We start from the raw sequence: 21,025 nt of genomic DNA, 5'->3' as shown, positions 1-21,025 counted from the left end.
GTGGACAGTACAATCCCTTATTTGCATAAAAATCAGCCAATCCAAAAAACACCACAAGTTTAAGCCCTCCCCTCTAACTAGTACAAAGCCAAGAGCGAGTGCCTTTGGGTTGCTGCGTTGTGGGTTCGGTGGCCGTGACGCGTTTCTGTCTGCGGAGAAGATTGCCTGCGCCATAGCTCTGAGTCGTGGAGTTGCCTGAGCGGTAGGCCGTCGGGAGCGGTCGGGAAGGCCGGGGCCTTTCGGTGAATTCCTTCGGACTCCGGTGGGAGCTCAGCCTCATCCAGTAGCCGGTAACAAAAAGGTACAGTAATGTTTGGTTCTTTTTATTTAAAAAAGCTGTAGATTTACAGGAAAGCCATGCAGAAAATGGAGAGGTCCTGTGTACTCCTTCGTAAACGTGGTTTTCCTTCTTCACATTTTGTTTCAGTGTGAAGCTTTTGTTAAAATTGTTGAAACGGCATTTTTATAACTGTTAACGGTTCTCCGTAGATTACCTTGGAATAGGTATGAGCCAATAAATGAATGTTTGGAAACGCTGGCATGGAACTTTTATGCTTATTCGGGAATTTTTTAATGTTATTTTATGTCATTTAGCTTTTCCTTTTACTTCCTTTGGCAGAATCTTACAGTGGGGCTCAGGGTTTTTAGCTTTGCAGATTATGTGACCCTATTGTAATTGTTTGTTTGCTTTACCTGTTGATTTATTTCATAGAGTCTTGTGGTTCTGCTTATGCAGCTAATTTACTTGCGTCACTTACTGATATTTACCACAAAGTAATAGATGAAGAGTCCTTACAAAGATGGCCAGAGTTTACTAACCAAAGCCTTCATTATGTTCAAAAATCCTAAAACATGGTGTGTCAGTTTTACAGTTATGTTTAGGCACCCATGTGGGCCTAAACTGCAAAAAGTATAATTTGGTGATAGGTGTATTTATAATGTGATCATAAAGGAAATGCTCTAAATTAGGTATTCACAATATTTTTATCATGAATTTTATAGCTTTGGGAATCATTGCAGAACACTGTGTGTTGAGTAGATGGGAAAATGGGAAGAAAACATTTATAAAGCTGAATAATTATGGTGGCATTTTTAATAGCATAGGAGATAATGGTAGTCATAAAGATAATGGTCATTTATTTTCTAAGAGCAGCAGCATTTTGAGAATTGCTTTTGCTGTTGTGTATCTTTCTAAATCATGCTGTTGACTTAGTGGCATTTTCCAACAAAGGACACTGTAGAATGTTAATTTTTGATGGAATTTTAATAAAATGTCAGCTGGCCAGTTAAACAGATTTTTCACATTTTGTTTTCAAAATTAGTACAGTACTAAGATTTGGCATAAATTACAGGCTCCTTTACCACCTCTGGCAAGAACTCTGTAGATGGAAAACCCTAATCATACACCACCCAAAATTTAGCCAATTGACTTTGAGTTTATTTTTTAAAACCACATTTTTGTTTATTCCATAGAGCTAGTAACTTAAAACTTTTTGGTTCATAGCTTGTAAGTGTTAAGTAGAGATGTTTTAAAATTAATAGTTTTTAAAAGGATGCTTTTTAGGATGGTCTTTGTGTCTACCAGAACTTTAAAAGTGTTATATAATATTTTAAAGTTTATAATAGAATTAATGATTTTTAAAAGGCAGCTAAATACATTACATTTGTTCTCTCTTCAGTACAGAAATAGTGGTTCATCTTCACTCAGCACCTCCCAACCAAGAACCTGGTCCATTCCAAAGAAGTAAGAATTCCTATATCAAACTCTCCTTCAAAGAACTTGGCCAGACTGAAGTAAGTTTCTTTATGAATCAAATTGAACTTGGAAAAGCATGTGTGTTTTTTTTTGTTTGTTTGTTTAATATGATGGACGACAATATTGCACGTTATACCAGGTTTCACTATATATATTTTTTAAATTAGAGACTTGTAGGTTTACAGAACAATCATGCATACAGTATGGGTTTCCCACATACCACCCTACCATAAACACCTGGCATTGGTATGTTCCATTTGTTAAAACTGATAATAGCACATTTTTATAATCGTACTATTAATTAAAGTACATGGTTTAATTTTGGGTTCACTCTTTCTGTAGAGTAATTCCATAGAGCTTTTTGTATTTTTTTCCTGTTACCAACTCTAACCTTTCCCCTTTTAATCATATTCATATATGAATGTTGTTAATTGTATTCACAGTGTTGTGCTACCATCCCCACTGTCCATCACCAAAACATTTCCATCATTCCATAAAGGAACTCTTTACACTTTTAAAATATATTGTTTTATTTTATTTTTTCTGTTAGTGAGAGCATCCAGATACCGTTTCCTCACAGTTGTTTTTATTTATTTATTTATCTTAATGGAATTTTATCCATGTAATACAGAGTATACAAGCAGAGGCACATAGTATCAAGGTATAGTTGTGCATTCATTAACACAGTCAATTTCCAAATATTCATTACTCCAAAATGAAGAAAAAATATTAAAGAAAAAGAAATTAAGATCACTAAAACCACCACATACCCCCATCCTTCCTATTATTTATACACTTTTGTCATTATTTTATTATTCATCAGCCATACACTGGTTAAGGGGAGTGTCAGTCAGCAGGTTTTCACTATCACATGGTCACATGATATAAGCTATATAGTTACCAATTACCATCTAGAATCAAGTCTTCTGGATTACTATTCAACAGATGCAGGTTATTTACTTCTAACTGTTTCAATACATTAGAAAATAAAAACGAGTATCTATATAATGCATCTCAGAATATAGAAATAGCTAAAACTGAGGAATAGATGTCAGTGCTGAAAGAGCTTACAATTTAGGAACCTTTACAGTGAGCCTTATTGGACATTTTGTACTCCATAAACACCAGTTGCCCTATCTCTGCCCATTTTGTATCCCCTGAAAAGCTATGCTCTCATATCTAATTCTCAGTGTTTGCTCATTATAATTAGTTGATGTTAGTGAGACCACACAATGTATGTCCTTTTGTTTCTGGCTTATTGCATTCAATATAATGCCTTCAGGGTTCATTCACATAGTTGCATGCCTCACCACTTCATTGTTTCTTGCAGCCACTCTGTTCCATCGTATGTACACACACCAGTTCACCCTTCCGTTCATCAGTTGATGTATCCTTAGCCCACCTCCACCTATTCCAAACTGTGAATAATCTGCCATAAACACCAGTGTGAAAATGTCTCTTCATGTCCCTGCTTTGAGTTCTTCCAAGTGTATACCTAATAACAGGGTTGCAGGATCACCTGGCAGATATATATTTAGCCTTCTGTGAAACCACTTCATGGCCCTATAGAGGGGCTGCTAGTTCCCTACCAACAGCAAATAGGTATCTCTCTCTCTCCTCACATCTTCTGTGACACTTGTGTTTTTGTTTATTTTTTTGAAGAATTTTAGTCACAGACCCACAATCCATCCTAAGGGAAAGATCAGTCTCTGCCAGTACAATCACATATTTATGTGTTTACTACCACAATCTATATGAGAACATTTCCATTTCTTCCACAAAGAAAGAAGAGGAAGAAAGGAAAAAAATGGAGGAAGAACAAGAATCCCACACCCCTCCCTTATTGACAGTTCACTTTGGTGTATTGCCTTTGTTACAATTAGTGAAGGAACATTACAGTGTTACTGTTAACTATATACCATCATTTGTGTTAATTATATTTTTCCAAATACCATACTATTTTTAACACCTTGTAAGGTTGACATTCATTTGTTCTCCCTCACCTAATAACTTTCTTATGTTTCTTCGTTTAATCACCATCACTGTCCACTCGAGGTTTTGCTAAATTATATCATCTCAGTTTTTATCCTCTATCTTTACTTCTGGTGTCCCATATGCCCCGAGCCTTCCTCTTTCAACCACATTCACACTGAACTTTGTTGGTTATACTTTATGATATTGTGCTACCATCAGATAATATTGTAATATCCATTTCTGGATCTTTACAATCTTATTGGATATTCTGTGCTCCTTCAGGATCAAATTCCCAATCTCTGCCCTCTTTCTATCTCCTGATAACTTGTGTTTTTTTTTTTTTTTGTTAGTCACAATTTAATTCTACACTTATGATCGTACAAAATACCAGATAACATAGCCTTGAAATATATAAAGGAAAATACAAAGAAAATGTGACAGTCATAAATAGAAAAATATTTAGTCCAATCTAAAATTTTATTTTGTATCTTTCTACTATGAAAAATATGAAACATCGAAAAGTAGAAAAATAGTAACATGAATTTCTAGGTACCATTCTCCAAGCTTCAACAATTATCAACCCTGAGCCAGTATTTTTTTTACCTGCACCCTGACTGAAATCCTCTCCCATAACTTTTGAAACAAGTCACAAAGATCATCTAATGTCTTTCATAAATCTTTTAGTATGCAACACTAAAAGACAAGGTCTTTTTATTAATTCAATTTTATTGACATTTTTCACATACCATACAGTCCTCCAAAGTGTACATTCAGTTGTTCATGGTATCATTATATAGTGCATTTGTCACCATAATCAATTTTATTTTCAAATTTTAGATCATTTTCATTTATCCAGGAAAGAAATTAAAATAAAAATAAAGAAAACTCAAAATCTCCCATACTCCTAACCGCCCCCCTGCATTATTGACTCATGGTATTGGTATAGTACCTTTGTTTCTTTTGATGAAAGAATCTTAAAATACTGCTAACTGTAGTACATACTTTGCAATATGTGTATTTCCCCCCTTATACCCCTCTATTATTAACTTCTAGTTACAATGCCCTACATTTTTTCTAGTTCATGAAAGAGATTTCTAAGATTGGTAATGTTAATGATGGACATTGTCCACCACAAGATTCACTGTTTTATACATTCCCATATTTTAACCTCCAACTTTCCTTCTGGTGACACATGTGACTCTAAGCTTCCCCTTTCCACCACATTCACATACTATTCAGCATGTTAGTTATTCACATAATAGTGTGCTACCATCGCCTCTGTCCATTTCCAAACACTTAAATTCAACCTAGTTATAACGTTCTGCTCATAATAAGCAGCTGCTCATTGTTATTTAGCCTTGTTCTATATCTTGATAACCTATATTTCATGTCTGTGAGTTTACATATTATAATTAGTTCATATCAGTGAGACCATACCGTATTTTTCCTGTTGTGTCTGACTTATTTCATTCAATATAGTGCCCTCAAGTTTTCTTCATCAACCCGTTTTTTATAAGATGGTTTTGTTCACCCACCATACATTCTGTCCTAAGTCAGCAATCGATGGTTCCCTGTGTCATCACACATTTATGCATTAACCACCATCACCACTATCTAAGGACATCTCCATTTCTTCCACAAAGGAGGAAGAGTCAAAGAAGGTAGAGAGACAAAAGCAAAAGAAGAAAGAAAAAAAATGACAGCTAACAAGCAACAAGAGGAAAGATAGAATTAAACTAAAGTGCAATAAAAGATGCACCAATGCCAAGAGTCCCATACCCTTCCCTTATGTGCCCCTGTTAGAGGCATTTAGCTTGGATATATTACCTTTGTTACATTAAAGGAAGCATAATACAATGTTTCTGTTAACTGTAGTCTCCAGTTTGCATTGATTGTATTGTTTCCCCAATACCACCCTATTTTTAATTCTTTGCAAGCTTGACATTCATTTGTTCTCACTAATGTAAAAACATATTTGTACATTTTATCACAATTGTTCAGCACTCTAGGTTTCACTAAGTTATATTGGCCCATTCTTTATTTTCCCTCATTTCTTCTAGTGTCCCACATGCCCCCAACTTTCCTCTTTCAACCATACTCACAGTCATCTTTGTTCAGTGTGCTTACATTGTTGTGCTATCATCACCCAAAATTGTGTTCCAAACCTCTCACTCCTGTCTTCCTGTCTGTCTGTAGTGCCCCCTTTATTATTTCCTGTAAAGCAGGCATTTGTTCCCAGTCTCTCATTGTCAGAGAATATCTTAAATTTTCCCTCATATTTGAAGGACAATTTTGACAGATACAGGATTCTTGGTTGGTAGTTATTCTCTTTCAGTATCTTAAACATATCACACCACTTTCTTCTTGCCTCCATGGTTTTTGCTGAGAAATCCACACATAGTTATCAAGCTTCCCTTGTATGTGATGCATTGCTTTTCTCTTGCTGCTATCAGGATTCTCTGTCTTTGACATTTGATGATCTGATTATTAAGTGTCTTCTCATTGGTCTGTTTAGATCTATTCTCTTTGGGATATGCTATGCTTTTTGGATATGTGATTTTATGTCTTTCATAAGAGATGGGAAATTTTCATTAATTATTTCCTCTATTTTGCTTCTGCCTCTTTTTCTTTCTCTTCTCCTTCTGGGACACCCATGGCACGTACATTCATGTGCTTCATGTTGTCATTCAATTACCTGATATGTGGCTCATATTTTTCCTTTCTTTTCCATATCTGTTCTTTTGTGGGGGGATTTCAGGTGTCTTATTCTGCAGTTCCTGAATGTTTTCTTCTGCCTCTTGAAATTTGCTGTTGTATGTCTCCATTGCGTTTTTCATCTCTTATGTTGTGCATTTCATTTCCACAGAGTCTGCCTGGTGTTTTTTCAAACTTTCGATTTCTAACTTATGTTTGCCCAGTGTTTTCTTTATATCCTTCGTCTCTTTTGCCGTGTCTTCCCTAAACTTGTTGACTTGCTCTTTGAATTGATTTAGCATATTTATTTGAAAATTTTTGTTTCATTAAAGTGAAACAATATGTCATCTGTATCTCAATTGAGGTGTAGGTTTGTTCTTTTGACTGGGTCATATCTTTTTTATCCTAGTGTGATTTGCAGTTTTCTTTTACATAGGCATCTGGTTTCCTTGGTTACCCCAATCAGAATTTCCCAGACCAGATGGGTTCAGGTCTCACAATGGGACTATATTCAGTGTCAGGTTTCCCTGAAGCTGTATCTTAAAACATTGACAAACTTTCCTGTGTGGCCTCTAGCCACTGTGCTTTTCCTAACTTGCCCAGGTGGCGCCTGTCAGCCTGTAGCTCCCCACTGATGTAAAGAGGTGTGGTCCCTTTAATTCTCAGCTTATGTTGTTTGAGTTTTGACTGTTTTTCCCCAGACCCTGGGGTCTGAGTTCTGAAGGGCAGGTAGGAACTAGAGCTGGGCCCCACCTCCTTCCCCTTAGTGAAGATACACCACCCTAGGGAGTTACCTTCTGTAGGTAAGCTACTCCTTTGTCTTTCTGACTCTGTGAAGTCCACCCGTGTCTGGGTCAGAGTTCTGTGAACTGAAAATGGCTGAGGCTTTCTCCACTGAGCCTTTCAGGTTGAGAGAGACAAAAAGGGAAAGAAAGCCCTTTTTGAGATCCAGTCCACGGTTCCCAAGTTTTGCCTGTCGGCCAGAGGAAGCACCCAGTCTTCTGGGCTCCTTTCCCAGCACACAGGCGTTTCCTGGTTCTCTTAAGTTCAGTCATCTCTGAAAGCCTCTGTATTTTTTTTTTTTTTTTCTGTTAGCCCCACCTTCTCTCCACTGGGAGGAATTCGGAGTAATTCACTGCTTCTTAGTGGTTTTTCTGTTTGTAGCTTGCCTTCAGCAGTCCACATTTGTTACTTAAAACCCCAGTTGGAATTAGTTGAGTTATACTTCCTTGCTCTGGGACTGCTGCTTTCTCCCACAGTCAGGTCTTGCAGCTCAGCCTGCCATGAGGGGAAGGGGCTCCCCGCACAGTTTGGCAGTTTGTACTTAAAGCTTTTATGCTGCAGTCTCAGCCATTACACCCATTCCAGGTTGGTGTATGATGTGTGGGCAGTCACGACTGTCCCCCAGCAGGTGTTTCAGATTATTTACTAGTTGTTCCTGGTTTTTTATCAGTTTCTTCAGGAGACTAACTAAATTCCACAGCTCTCTATGCTGCCATCTTGCCCAACATGTGTTGTTAACTTCAAGTGTCTGACTTTGCTCATTATACTTAGTTCATATTAGTGAGATCATACAATATTTGTTCCTTTGTTTCTGGATAATTTTGCTCAACATAATGTCCTCAGTGTTCATCCACATTGTTGCTTGCATCATGGCTTATTCTTTCTTCCACCTGTGTAATATTCTATCCTAAGACTATACCACATTGTTTATACACTCTTTTTCATCAAGAAACAGTGCTGAATTTTGTCAAGTGTCTTTTCTGCTTCAATTGAGATCATGTGACTTTTCCCCTTTGATTTATTGATGTGTATTAATTGAATTTTTTGTGTTGAACCACCCTTTTTACCTGCAATAAAACCCACTTGGTCATGGTGTTTAATTCTTTTAATCTGCTGCTAGGTTCCATTTGCAAGAATTTTCTGAGGAATTTTGCATCTGTATTCATCAAAATGATTTGTCGGTAATTTTCTTTTCTTGTAGTATTTTTGTCTGGCTTAGGTATTAGTGTGATGGCCTCAGAGAATGAATCAGGTAGCTTACACTCTTCAATTTTTATGAAGAGTTTTAGAAAGATTGGTACTAATGCTTTCTTTTTTTTATTTATTAAGATTTATTCACACACCAATCCAGAGTTTTAGAAAGATTGGTACTAATTCTTTCCTTTTTTATTTATTAAGATTTATTCACACACCAAGCAATCATCCAAAATATATAATCAGTTGATCACATTACCATCATATAGTTGTTCATTGGTCACCCTATTTTTTTTTTAACATTTTCCTTGTACCAGAAAAAATGATAAGATGAAAAAAACAATAGTGAAAGAAGAATACCCAAATCGTCCCACCCTCGCACCCTATTCTTCATTTAGTTTTTTTGCCCCCATTTTTCTGCCCATCCATCCATACACTGGACAGACGGAGTGCAATACACAAGGTTTTCATAACCACACTGTCACCCTTTGTAAGCTACATTATCACACTGTCGTCTTCAAGAATTTAGGCCACTGGATTGGAGTTTGATAGTTTCAGGTATTTGCTTCTAGCTATTACAATACTACAATACATTAAAAGGTACAAAGTGTTATCTATATAATGCATAAGAATGCCCACCGGAGTGACCTTGACTGCATTTGAAATCTCTCAACCACTGAAGCTTTATTTCATTTCATTTTGCATCCCCCTTTTGGTCAAGATGTTCCCAGTCACATGATGCCGGGTCCGGATGCATCCCTGGGAGTGATAATACTGCATTGCCAGGGAGATGTATCCTTCTGGGAGTTAGGTCCCACGTAGGGGGGAGGGCAGTGAGATCACCTTCCCAGGTGGCCTAGTTAGAGAGAGAGCCACATCTGAGCACCAAAGAGGGATTCAGGGAGAGACTCTCAGGCACAATTATCAGCAGGCCTAGCTTCTCCTTTGCAGTAACAGGCTTCTTAAAGACAAGTCCCATGATAGAGGGTTTGGCACATCAACCCTCCACTCCTCAATGTTTGTGAGAACATCAGCAACCATCCAGGTTAGGAAGCCCAAAACCTCTGCATTTTCCCCCAGCTTCTCAAGGGGCCTCTGCATATTTTTTTTCATTTTTTTTTTAAAAAACTTAACTTTGTGAAAAAAAAAAACAAAAACAGACAATAAAAAATCATTTCAAACAAAACCAAAACAAAAGAATAAGAAAAAACATATTTTCTAGAAAAACTACATTATTTCCAACATGTTCCTGTTCTACCCCAAGAAAATATGCAGGCTATAACCCAGGAAAGGAATAAGGAAAACAGATAGCCTAAGATAAGTACATTTCTGTGAACTTGTTCCTACCATACCCACCAGAAATTAACAAACCACAGTCATTCCTGAGCATTCCCAGAACATTAAATTTTCCTTCAATAACTTATCTGTTCTTATTAGTTTATCATTCCCCCTTCACTAATTGCTATCTATCACTAGGTCCCCTACAGTCTGCACTATAAACTATTTACTTTTCATTTTTCAGTGTTCACATTAGTGGTAACCTATAGTATTTCTCTTTTTGTGCCTGCTTTATTTCACTCAGCATTAGGTCTTCAAGGTTCATCCATGTTGTCATCTGTTTCTTGGCATTGTTCCTTCTTACTGCTGCATACTATTCCGTTGTGTGAATATACCACATTTTATGTATCCACTCATCTGTTGAAGGACATTTGGGTTGTTTCCATCTCTTGGCAATTGTGAAATTGCTATGAACATTGGCGTGCAGATATCTGTTGATGTCACTGCTTTCGGGTCTTCTGGGTGTATATCAAGAAGTGTGATTGTTACATCGAAGGGTAACTCTATATCCAGTTTTCTAAGGAAACGCCAGACTGTCTTCCAGAGTGGTTGCACAATTATAGAGCCCCATCAACAATGAATAAGAGTTCCAGTTTCTCCACATTCTCTCTAGCATTTGTAGTTACCTGTTTGTTTAATGGAAGCCATTCTAATTGGTGTGAAATTGTATCTCATTGTGGTCTTAATTTGCATCTCCCTAATAGCTAGTGAAGTTGAATATTTTTCATGTGTTTTTTAGCCATTTGTGTTTCCTCTGCAGAGAACTGTCTTTTCATGTCTTTTGCCCATTTTGTAATTGGGCTGTCTCTAGTCTGTACTATTGTCGTTGATTTGCAGGATTTCTTTATATATGCAAGATATCAGTCTTTGTGAGAAACTGGTTTCCAAATATTTTTTCCCTTTGAGTTGGCTGCCTCTTCTCCTTTTTGACGGATTCCTTTGAAGTACAGAAGCTTTTAAGTTTGAGGAGATTCCATTTATCTATTTTTTCCTTTGTTGCTTGTGCTTTGGGTGTAAGATATAGGAAGGGACCTCCTAAGACATGGCCCTGAAGATGTTTCCCTACATTATTTTCTAGGAGTCTTATGGTACTGTCTCTTATTTTGAGGTCTTTAATCCATTTTGAGTTAATGTTTGTGTAGGGTGTGAAGTAGGGGTCCTCTTTCATTGTTTTGGATATGGTTATCCAGCTCTCCCAGACCCATTTGTTGAAAAGACTGTTAGGTCCCAGTTCATTGGTTTTGGAGGCCTTACCAGAGATCAGTCGGCTGTAGATCTGGGGGTTTAACTCTGAATTCTCAATGTGATTCCATTGATCATTATGTCTATCTTTGTACCAGTACCATGCTGTTTTGACTACTGTGGCTTTATAATCTTCAAAGTCAGGGTGTGTAAGTTCTCCTGCTTTCTTTTTCTTTTTTACAATGTTTTGGCAATTCAAGGCATTTTCCCCCTCCTGATAAATTTGATAACTAGCTTTTCCAAGTCTGAAAAGTAGGTTGGAATTTTGGTAGGGATTGCATTGAATCTGTAGATGAGTTTGGGTAGAATTGCCGTCTGAATGACATTTAGCCTTCGTGTCCATGAACATGGAATATTTTTCCATCTTTTTAGGTCCCTTTCTATTTCTTTTAGTAGAGTTATGCAGTTTTCATTGTATAGGTCTTTTGCACTTTGGTTCAGTTTATTCCCAGGTACTTGATTTTTTTAGTAGCTATTGAAAAATTGTATCTTTTTCTTGAGTGTCTCTTCAGTCATTTCTAGTGTATAGGAACATTACTGACTTATGTGCGTTACTCTTGTATCCTGATACTTTGCTAAATTTATTAGGTGTAGTAGCTGTGTCGTCAGTTTCTCAGGGTTTTCCAGATATAAGATCATATTATCTGCAAATGATGACAGTTTTGCTTCTTCCTTTGCACTCTGGATGCCTTTACTTCTTTGTCTTGGTGGGTTGCCCTGGCCAGCACTTCCAGCACAGTGTTGGACACCAGTGGTGACAGTGGGTGCCCGTGTCTGATAGCTGATATTAGAAGGAAGGCTTTCAGTCTCTCGCTGCTGAATACTGTGCTGGCTGTGGGTTTCACATGTTTGCTCTTGTCATATTGAGGAAATTTCCTACAGTTGTTTGAAGTACTTTTATCAAGACGGGATGTTGGATTTTGCCCGTAGTTTTTTTCAGCATCTCTTGAGATGATCATTTGATTTTCCCCTTTTGATTTGTTAATGTGTTGTAATACGTTGATTTTCTTCTGTTGAAACATCCTTGCATGCCAGGAATGAAACCCACCTCATCATGGTGTATGATTGTTTGAATTGTGTGTTTGGATTTGAGTTGCAAGTATTTTGTTGAGAGTTTTTGCATCTGTAGTCATTAGGGAGATTGGCCTGGATTTTTCCTTTCTTGTCGCATCTTTCCCTGTTTTTGGTATTAGAGGATGTTACTTCATAAAATGTGTTAGGTAGTGTTCCATTTTCCTCAGTGTTTTGGAAGAGTTTAAGATTGGTGTCAGTTCTTTTTGGAAAGTTTGGTAGAATTCCCCTGTATACTCATCTGTCCCTGGGCATTTATTTGTGGGAATCTTTTTGATGACTGATTGAATCTCTTTGCTTGTGATCGGTTGGTTGAGGTCTTCTATTTCTTCTTGTGTTCAGATTTGTATTGAGCAGTGGCATACATGGAGTCTGTAATGTCAGAGGATAAGCCTCTACCATGGAGGACTCAAGGGCTTTGTAGGCTGATGTCTTCAGGTATGTCTTCTCACAGTCTTTTTGATGTTCTTTAACACAGGCAGAACAAATTTTTGCTGTTTTTGCCTCCTGGTAGTATATTGACAATACACAACAGGAACAACCATAGTATTACATATCAGGTGTGGCGGGTGCCATCCCCAATGCAGACAAGTGCCTGGCAACCAAGAAACACTGTTAATTGGGCAGGGGCAAGGGCAGGACAGCAAGTTTCTATTAAACAGGATTCTCTAACATTGCTCCTCACCCTGTACAGTTAAAAAGTGGACTTAATTTTACTGTGCATTAAGGAAAAGGGAAATGGTTGATGGCAACCAGGGGAGACTGGCCCAGGTGGCAAAGGGCCACCACGGAATAAATGGAGCTGCCACTCTACCTTTGCCAGTATGATCCTGTTGTGATCATTTTCCTTTCTTAGTTTGCTGAGCTTTCTCTCAGTGCCCACTGTTTCAAGCTACATTTCTTGATCTTTGTTCTCATGGTGTTTATTTTGGTTGTAATAGGAGGAGGTGGTTCTTTCCAATTCTTTGTTCACTTCTTGAGCCATCTTCTCATAGACGGTGTGCTACTGATAGGAGAAGTTCATGTTTCTATACACTTCACAGAGTTTCTTTTCCATTTCTGACCAGTAAGATTCTTCATGTTTCTTGACTAGTAGCACACTCTTGGTCTTCAAGGACGAGAATTTGTTTGTTTGTTTGTTTGTTTTCCATTTTATTGAGATATATTCACATACCATGCAGTGGTACAAAACGAACCGTGCATTCAGTTGTTTACGGTACCGTTATATAGCTGTATAGTCAAAATTAATTTTTGACATTTTCATTACCACACACACAAGAATAATAAGAATAAAAATTAAAGTGAAAAAGAGCAATTAAAGTAAAAAAGAACACTGGGTGCCTTTTTGTTGCTGTTTTTTTTTCTTCCCCCATTTTTCTACTCATCCATCCATAAACTAGACAAAGGGGAAGTATGGTCCATATGGCTTTCCCAATCACATTGTCAGCCCCCATAAGCTACATTTTTATACAGTCATCTTCAAGATTCATGGGTTGTTGGTTGTAGTTTGATAGTTTCAGGTATTTACTGCTAGCTGTTCCAATTCATTAGGACCTAAAAAGGGTTGTCTATATTGTGTGTAAGAGTGCCCACCAGAGTGACCTCTCGGCTCCTTTTGGAATCTCTCTGCCACTGAAGCTTATTTCATTTCCTTTCACATCCCCCTTTTGGTCAAGAAGATATTCTCCGTCCCACAATGCAGGGTCCAGATTCCTCCCCAGGAATCATAATCCAAGTTGCCTGGGTGATTCACTCCCCTGGGTGTCAGATCCCACGTAGAGGGGAAGGCAGTGCTTTCACCTGCCAAGTTGGCCCAGCTAGAGAGAGAGGGCCACATCTGAGCACAAAAAAGCATTCAGGAGGAGACACTTAGGCACACTTATAAGGAGGAGGATGTTGTAATTACAAGGTTTTCCTGAGTGTGAGACCCAGAAGATTGTGAGACTTTCCTGTGAGGCCTCTTGACTCTGTGCATTTCCTATCCAACAGGTGGTGTTTGTCATTCTGCAGCTCCCCACTGGCCTGAAGATGTGTGGTGTATTTAATTCTCAGTGGACCCTGTCCCAGCCAGGGACTGAGGGTTTCAGAAACGAAGCTGAAGCTTTTTCTGTTTTTTCCCCCAAGGCCCTGGGTTCTGAATCCTCCCACCTTTCCTTAGAGAAGACAAGCCATTTAGGGAATTTTCTCCTACACTTGAGATTTTCCTTTGACTCACTGACCGTCTTGACTGCACCCCTGCCTCGGTCAGTGATGACAATTGAAAATGCCTGAGGCTTTGTCTGATGAGCCACTTAGAATGACAGAATAAAAAACAAAGCAAGAAGTCCCCTTTTCAGAGTCAGTCCCCAGCCCTCCAGTTCATCATACAAGGACCAGAGTTGATACGCATTTCTGTGTGCCCCTTTTCTTGGGACACAGACCTTTTCCAATATTCTGAGCTCAGCAGACTCCAAAAGCCTCTGATTTTATTTAATTTTTCCATCAGCCTTGCCTCCTCTCTGCCATGATAAACGTCTGGGTTCCTTTCCTGCTTGCTCCAGGTTTGTCTGTGCTCATAGCATGTATTCAGTAGTCCAGATTTCTTAATTAAAACCATGATTGGAACTACATTCTCTTAGTCCTGGCAGGGACTGCTTCTTTTTCCCACAGTGAAGTTTTGCAACTCAGCCTGCCATGCCCATGGGGAGAGGCACAAGCTCTGCAGTTTGGGGAGCTTTGCTTACAGTTCTACGCTGCAATCTCAGCCATTCAACCCATTCTTGACTCGTATACTATGTTGTCCAGTCACAGATGTTCCCCATCATTTGTTCCAGACTTTTCTAGTTGTTCCTGGCTATTTGCTAGTTGCTGTAGGGGACTAAGTCCCACGCCTAACTGTACTGCCATCTTGCCCTGCTTCCCCAAGGTCATACTCTATTTATACAGGTTTAATTATAAAATAGTTCATAAGATATTGGAATCAGGAGATGTGAGTTCTTTAACATTGTTCTTCTTAAGCAATTTGTGCATGTGTCTAGGAGTAAAAACAGTTTGTCAGCATCTACCAAATATCTTCCTGGGATTTTTATTGAGATTGCATTGAGTGTAGAGATCAAGTTTGGAACAGTTGAGATCTTAAAAATATGATGTCACTCCACCATGGAAAAAGGAATATTGCTCAGTTTATTTTGATTTTGTTTGGGTTGTCAAGGTTTTCATAGTTTGCAAGATTAAGATATTTACATATTCGTTTGTTGGCCCCTTTGGACTGTGATGCTGTGTCCATGTTGAAGACAAGATATTCCTCCCCTGGGAGTGACGTGGAGATGCCCCATAGAACTGGTGACCTGAAGATCCAATAGAACTCACTGCATGTGTTTACTATCCTAAATGCATTTGTTTTTTACTTAATTTTTCATTGCTGGGGAGGGGAAATCAATTGACTTTTCTATGTTGATTTAGCGCTTTGCATCTATCTCCATGGCATTCTTATCAAGGCTCTTGAAAGTACCATTTTCTCTAACTTCCAAATTTGTGGCACTTTTTCATATAAAAATGTAATTTCAGTGATTCAGGGAGGGGCATGTAGGCGGTTGGATTTCCACAGCTAAACCTTCAGCACCAAGCTTCCTGTGCTGCACCACTGGGTCAGGAGAGGGTGACTGACCCGCTTTCTTTATTTCCTTTGTTTTTTTTTTTAACAGAATGACCCTCTATGTTGCAAAGACCCCCCTGTTGGGCCCTGTGGACTGTAATGCTGTGTCCACATTGAAGATGAGTTATTCTTCCCCCGGGAGTGACATGCAGATGCCCATGGCTCTGGGAGAATCTGGGCAGTGGACACAGTGAGTAAGGATACTCGTACTGATCCCTGATGTTGAGCTGGGGATTTGCCGTACCCAAATTTGAACTGAAGTGATTTTTCTTAAACAGGTAGCACAGAACATTTCATTTTCACCCCTTGACCCATTTACTTTCTGTTTTAGTTTCTCATGGAATAATTTAGCAAGACTCAGGCAAATTGCCATTCATCGAGGGCTTTCATGGCTTGAAGTTTTGATGTGCTGCAACATGTTTTGCTGATTCAGAATTGATCTGGTGAAATACTCTGAAAGATTCACATAGAGTGGGAAAATACATACAATTTTATTGCAAATTTGCAAAATGATGGGAGCATCCATTTGGGTCAGTTGACCCACATTGACCCAAGGAGAACGGGAAAGTGTGTGCCCCTGTTTACATGCTTTTATTAGTTTTAATGGGCAGTTTTTCCTGCAACACGAAAGTAGTTGGAAATATTGAAAAATTGAGAACTAGGTGTAATTTAAAATAAAGCATTTTAATTTTAAAACTTTAATTGAAATAAATCCAAAATTTATTTTAATTTTACTTTTGCATTTAATGAAAATGAACTTATCAAAAAATTTAATTTTACAGTTTTGTTCATCTTCTTCTCAGTTGGCATGCTTGCAATGTTTAACAATTTCTCTTCAACCAGAAATGGGTTGAAATAAGTTTTCCTTAATGTTACGTTCCCAAAATGTCTTACCAGCCCACCCTCCATTAATGTTTTTCAGCAGTGTTCAGTAGATTTCAGGTTACAAATCTTGTACCTCCTTGGTAATATTTCTTCCTAAGTATTTTCTTCCTTTTTGTGGTTTGTAAAAGAAATTGCTTTATCACTTTCTTTTTTCTGATGTGGGTTGTAAGAGTATAGAAGTATAATCAATTTTGTGTAATTTTGCTAATTAATTGGAGAATTTTTATAGATAAATCATGCCATTTTGTAATAGTGATTTACTTCTTCCTTTCCAATTTGGATGCCTTTTCTTTCCTTTTCTTGACTCATCATCCTGTCTTGGACGTCCATGACAATGATGAATAGAAATCACAAAGGCAGCCTTCTTCGTTCTATTCCTCAGCCTGTTGAGAAGACTTTGTCTTTCATCGTTGAGTATGATGTTAGCTATGTGTCCTAGTTTTGTTGACTTGTCTTTTTGATTTTCAATCATGAAAAGGTATTGTTTTTTGTCAAGTAGTTTTTCTCTGTCAAGGACATGTGTGATGATTAGGGTAATGTGTTAAATCTGACAGGTGATAGTGCCCAGGTGTCTTGTCAAACAGGACAAACAGCACTGGCCTAACCATTACTGCAAGGACTTTTGTGGCTGGTTAATAAACCAGAAAGCTGGTTTATTAAATCCTCAGTGAATTGACTCATTACATCACTGGAGGGCTTGTCTTCCACAATGAGAGAATTCAATCAGCTGGACTTAATCTAATCAGTTGAAGACTTTTGAGGAAGAAGAGAGAAAACCTTCACTCCTAGCCAGGGTCTCTTGGGGAGTTCATCAAACACCTTCATCAGAGTTGAAACTTCACTGCCTGCCCTACAGAATCTGGCCTTGTGCATCCCCACAGTTGTGTGAGACACTTTCACAAACTCTTTTGTTTATAGATATCTCCCGTCGGTTGTGTTTCCCTAGAGAAACCTAAGTATTACAACATGGTCATTTATTTTTTCTTCCTTTGTCGAATTAAGGTTACATTGTACTTTACCTTCTTAATAGACTACCTTCTTCTATAATAATTAGAGAAGTTGAGGGTTTACAGAAAAATCATGCATCAAATGGAGAGTTCCCTTATATTCATCCCACCCACTCATTTTCCCTATTAACACTTTGTTTTAAAGTAGTACAATTGTTACGGTATTCTTATAGTCATACTGTTAACAGTAGTCCATAGTACATTGGATTTCACTGCTTGTGTTGTAGAGTTTTATGATTTTTAAAGTTTTTCTTCTGGTAACATATACACAACCTAAAATTTTCCATTTAAACCACTTTCAAATCTACACTTCAGTGGTGTCAATTACATTCATACTGTCGTCCCTGCCATCCATACCCAAATTTTTTCCTCACACCAAACGGATACTCTCTGCCAATTAAGCACTAACTCCCCACTCCCTACACCTACCCCAGCCCACTATAACCGATATTCTAGTTTCTGAAAATAGACACTATTTTTTAAATCACTCCTAGGTTTATGGAGAAACTATGCAGAAAGTACAGTTAGTTCTCATATCCCTTTCTACAGCCTCCTCACAAGGTTCTCTTTTTATTAATGCTTTACATTAGTGTGGTGCACGTTTTACAGTTGATGAATCAATATTGATGCATTTTATCAACTAAAATGCACAGTTTTTATTCGAGTTCCTCTTTGTGTTGTATAGTTCTGTGAGTTTTGACAAATCCCTGAGTTCATGAGTCCATTATACCATCTTACAGAACAGTTTCAGTCACCTCAAAATGCCAAGTGCTCCCCCAGTCCATCCTCCCTCTCTCCCCTGTAAACCTCGGCAGCCACTGAAGTTTCACCTGTGCCCGTAGTAGTGCCCCTTCCAGAGTGTCATGTGGTTGGAATTAGACGGAATGTAGGCTTTTGTAGACTGCCTTCCTTCAATTAGTGATATGCATTTAATGATTCTCCGTGCTTTTTCATGTCTCAGTAGCTCATACCTTTCGATCGCTTTTTTTACATGTATTTTAGTTAACCATTAGGAGGAGAAAAACACCTTGGAAAGCACACAGAAAACAGTAGTGAAGTTTGTGCCATTTATAATATGGAACCTCAGGGAGTCTTAGAAAAATGCACCTTCAGTGGACATTGGCTTTTTTTTTTTCCAATTTTATTGAGATTGTTCACATACCGTACAGTCATCCATAGTGTACAAACAGTTGCAGACAAGACCACCATATGGCTGTGCATCCAAAACCAAAGTTATTTTTTTTATTACTCCAGAAAATAAATAGAAACAAAAAGAAAGCTGAAATCCTCCCATACCCCTAACCATCCCCCCTCCATTGCTGACTCATAGTATTGGTATAGTATGTTTGTTACTGTTGTTGAATGAATGTTAAAATACTACTAACTGTACTGCATAGTTGGCAATATGTATATTTTTCCCTATATACCCCTCTATTATTAACTTCTACTTACAGTGTCATACATTTGCTCTTGTTCATGAAACGGATTTCTAGTATTTGTTCAGTTAATCATGGACATTGTCCACCACAAGATTCACTGTTTTATACATTCCCGTATTTTACCCTCCACCTTTCTTTCTGGTGACATACGTGACTCCAAGCTTCCCCTTTCCACCACATTCACACACCACTTAGCACTGTTAGTTATTCTGACAATAATATGCTGCTGTCACCTGTGTCCATTTCCAAACACTTAAGTTCAACCTAAACATTCTGCTCATAATCAACCGATCCCCTTTTTTTACTCTTGTTCTTTGTCCTGGTGACTTATAGTACATGTCTATGAGTTTACATATTATATTTAGTTCATATTAGTGACACCATACAATATTTGTCCTCTTGTGTCTGACATTTCACTTAATATAGTGCCCTCGAGGTTTCTTCATCAACCTGATTTTTTTTAAAGACAGTTTTGTTTCCCCACCACACATTCCATCCTAAGTGAACACTCTAGTTCCCTGTATAATCACGTATGTATGCATTCACAACCATCACCACTATCTATATAAGGACATCTCCATTTCCTCCACAAAGAAGGAGGAAGAGTCAAGGAAGGTAGAGAGATAAACAAAAAAGAAAGAAAGAAAAATGACAGCTAAAAAGCAACAAAAGGAAAGATAGAGTAAGACTGAAGTACAAAAAAAGAGTCAGACAACATCACCAATGCCGAGTCCGATATCCCTCCCTCATATCCCCCTCTTATAGGCATTTAGCGTTGTTATATTGTCTTTGTTCCATTAAAGGAAGCATATTACAATGTTTCTGTTAACTGTAGTTCTACAGTTTTCATTGATTATATTTTTCCCCAGTACCACGCCATGTTTAATACCTTGCAAGGTTGACATTCATTTGTTCTCCTTCATGTGAAAACATATTTGTACATTTTATCACAATTGTTGAGAATTCTAGGTTTCACTGCTCTATACAATCCCAGTCTTTATCCTTCTCCTTTCCTTCTGGTGTCCCACATGCTCCTAACCTTCCACTTTCAACCATACTCACAGTCATGTTTGTTCAGTGTACTTACGTTGTTGTGCTACCGTCACCCCAAATTGTATTCCAAACCTGTCACTCCCATCTTTACCTGTTAGTCTGCAGTACTTCTAGTATTTCCTGTAGAGCAGGTATCTTGCTCACCAACTCTCTCCTTGTCTGTCAGACAATATTTTAAACTATCCCTCATATGTGAAAGACAGTTTTACTGGATATAAGATTCTTGGTTGGTGGCTTTTCTCTTTTAGTATCTTAAATATAACACACTGCTTCCTTCTTGCCTCCATGGTTTCTACTGAGAAATCCACATACAGTCTTATCAAGTTTCCTTTGTATGTGATGAATTACTTTTCTGTTGCTGCTTTCAGGATTCTCTCTTTGTCTTTTACATTTGATAATCTGATTAGTGAGTGTCTTGATGTAGGTGTATTCAGATTTATTCGGTTTGGGGTATGCTGTGCTTCATGGATCTGTAATTTTATGTGTTTCCTAAGAGATGGGAGATTTTCATTGATTGTTTCCTCCATTATTGCTCCTGCCCCTTTTCCCTTCTCTTTTCCTTCTGGGACACCCATGGCACGTACATTCATGTGCTTCATGTTGTCTTTCAGTTTCCTGAGACGTTGCTCATATTTTTCCATTCATTTCTCTATCTGTTCTTAAGTGTGCAGGATTTCAGGTGTCGTCTTCTCCAATTCCTGAGTGTTTTCTTCTGCCTCTTGAAATCTGCTGTTGTATATCTCCATTGTGCTTTTCATCTCTTGTGTTGTTCCTTTCATTTCCATAGATTCTGCCAGTTGTTTTTTCAAACTTCTGATTTCTACCTCATGTTGACCCAGTGTTTTTTTGTTTTTTTTTATATCCTTCATCTCTTTTGCCATGTCTTCCCTGAAGTCATTGACTTGGTTTTTTAATTGATTTAGTATAGCTCTTTGAAAATCTTTAATTGTTTCAT

The 21,025-nt window shown here is 38.0% G+C and overlaps 1 long non-coding RNA gene across 1 annotated transcript; it reads left to right on the top strand.

Annotated features, from left to right (window-relative positions):
• The first annotated feature begins 251 nt into the window (after positions 1-251).
• On the top strand, positions 252-5,431 carry LOC119507308. Its single transcript, XR_005211201.1, has 3 exons — positions 252-301; positions 1,680-1,794; positions 5,374-5,431. It is a non-coding gene; the product is annotated as an uncharacterized LOC119507308 (long non-coding RNA).
• The last annotated feature ends 15,594 nt before the right edge of the window (positions 5,432-21,025 follow it).

Source organism: Choloepus didactylus, chromosome 12, assembly GCF_015220235.1.
Source record: "Choloepus didactylus isolate mChoDid1 chromosome 12, mChoDid1.pri, whole genome shotgun sequence".
NCBI lineage: Eukaryota > Metazoa > Chordata > Mammalia > Pilosa > Megalonychidae > Choloepus > Choloepus didactylus.
This window is presented reverse-complemented; position numbering and strand designations above follow the sequence as displayed.